Below are 236 nucleotides of genomic sequence, written 5' to 3' on the forward strand. Positions count from 1 at the left end.
AATGTAGAATATCACCAGACTTCTACTTTCATTTTGTGTACTTGGACTCATCAGTACGTCCATTCGATGGTCAGGAAACCCATTTGAGTTAGAAACTAATCCGCCTGCTTTCAGACCATCCCATGCTTCCTCCTCCTCTCTCCTCCCTCCTGCATCCATCTCCATCCATACCACGTAATGACTGACCTCCACCTCTAACCATCAGCTTGATAACCTCCCCTCCTCCTCCTCCTCCT

At 47.9% G+C, this 236-nt stretch overlaps 1 protein-coding gene across 1 annotated transcript in view; it reads left to right on the forward strand.

The window, feature by feature from the left end:
* Positions 1-236, forward strand: part of LOC118323683 (caskin-2-like) — a gene marked incomplete at its 5' end in the record, with an annotated part of 14,663 nt that overhangs the window by 4,381 nt on the left and 10,046 nt on the right.

This window comes from Morone saxatilis, unplaced genomic scaffold (assembly GCF_004916995.1).
Source record: "Morone saxatilis isolate NCDOM2014 unplaced genomic scaffold, NCSU_SB_2.0 Contig14, whole genome shotgun sequence".
NCBI classification, from domain to species: Eukaryota; Metazoa; Chordata; class Actinopteri; family Moronidae; genus Morone; species Morone saxatilis.